Here is a 1,822-nt window from a genome sequence, read left to right as displayed (position 1 = left end):
GACAGAAATAAAGAACAAAAGCTAGCAAAAACAAACTTAATTTTAAGACTTCTTTCTTTTTAAATTTTTATTGATCATCAAAGCACTTATTTATACAACTTATCAAAACAGAAAAAGCATAAAGAATGCAACTAAATCTGCTGCACGTTACATAACAGAAACTTCTAAAAAATAGCAAAAGAGTAGGTCAAGCCTAACAGACTTTGACAACTTCAATTCAACATGTGTTTTATTAAACCTCAACACATCTCAAACATCAGCAGCCCACTCAGCTACACGTCAGTAGCTCCTGGGGCATCATTCAACACTTCTCCTTGGCTCTGGAGCTGTAGACTCTAAGCCTTTGCCTCAAGAACTCATACCTAAATTTGGGAAGTGCCTTGGTCAAGATGTCAGCATTTTGATTTTATGTTTTGTAGTAGATCAGTTGTATTTCTCCTTCTCTTTGTACCTCTCTTAGGAAATAGAGTTTCAACTTGAAATGTTTTGTTTTCCCATGGAACACTGGATTATTTGCAATTGAAATTACAGCTTGATTATCTACAAGTATCTGTGTGCTTCCATTTTGCTCCATATGCAGGTCTGCTATCAATTTCCTAATCCAAAGAGCCTGATTTACAGCAGCAGCAACAGCTACATATTCTGCTTCTGCTGTGGATTGAGCTATGACTTCTTGCTTCTTAGAACACCATGAGAAAATAGCAGAACTAAAGCTAAAACAATAACCTGAAGTACTTCTTATGTCATCAACACAACCAGTCCAATCACTATTAGAATAACCATGGAGTGTGAAGTTTTCAACTTGACAAAACGTCAGACCATAGTCAATCGTACGCTTAATATATCTAACAATTCTTTTTGCTGCTTGAAAATGAATTTCACTAGCACAGTGCATGTACCTTGAGAGTAGATTTATAGCATTCATAATATCTGGTCTTGTTCCAATTAGGTACATCAAGCAGCCTATTAAGGTTCTGTAAAGCCTTTCATCAACCTTTGCAGCTCCATTTTCTTTGCAAAACTTCTCCTTTTGATTCATTGGGGTTGCTATTGGCTTACACTCCTCTATGTTGAATTTTTTTTAGAATCTCCTTGACATATTTATGCTGACATATGAAGATCTCATTCTACTTTTGTTTAACTTCTATGCCAAGGGAGAATGTCATCTTCCTAACATCAATCATCTCAAAAATATCCTTCATTTCTTTTTTGAAAGTATCAATCTGCTCCATACTGTTTCTTGTCACAAGTAAATCATCAACATATAGGGATACCACAAGTATTTCATCACTAACCTTCCTGAGATAGAGAGTAAATTCACTTATGCTGTGTTTGGTTAGGGATTTGATGAGGGATTTGGAAAAGGAAATGGAAAAGATAGGTGAAATGTTAATAAAACATACCTATATTTCACCTAGTTTGACACACTTTTTCCCTTTTCCTTTTCATTTTCAAATCCCTCTCCAAATCCCCCAACCAAACACAACATTAGGCTTTTGTGAAGCCTAAGTCTAACAAATGTGCATAAATCCTGTTGTACCAAGCCCTTGGTACCTACTTTAAACCATACAGGGCCTTTTTTCAACAGATAAACTTTCTCCTCTTTTCCTTAGACAACAAAACCTTCAGCCTGCTCCACAAAAATTTCTTCCTCTAAGTATCCATTTAAGAAGGCAAATTTGACATCCATCTGGTGTATATTCCAGCCGTTTTAAGCAACAAGGGCTAGCAACGTTCTTATGGTATCCAATCTAGCAACTAGGGCAAAAGTCTCAGAGAAATCCACTCCAAACGTCTGAGCATATCCTTTAACGACCAGCCT

The 1,822-nt window shown here is 36.3% G+C and overlaps 1 pseudogene; it reads right to left on the bottom strand.

Annotated features, from left to right (window-relative positions):
• Window positions 1-406: 406 nt before the first annotated feature.
• Window positions 407-1,039, bottom strand: LOC145814077 (secreted RxLR effector protein 161 pseudogene; annotated as a pseudogene).
• Window positions 1,040-1,822: the final 783 nt, after the last annotated feature.

Source organism: Camellia sinensis, unplaced genomic scaffold, assembly GCF_055761805.1.
Source record: "Camellia sinensis isolate YWXY unplaced genomic scaffold, ASM5576180v1 Unanchor1, whole genome shotgun sequence".
In the NCBI taxonomy this organism is placed as follows: domain Eukaryota; kingdom Viridiplantae; phylum Streptophyta; class Magnoliopsida; order Ericales; family Theaceae; genus Camellia; species Camellia sinensis.
This window is presented reverse-complemented; position numbering and strand designations above follow the sequence as displayed.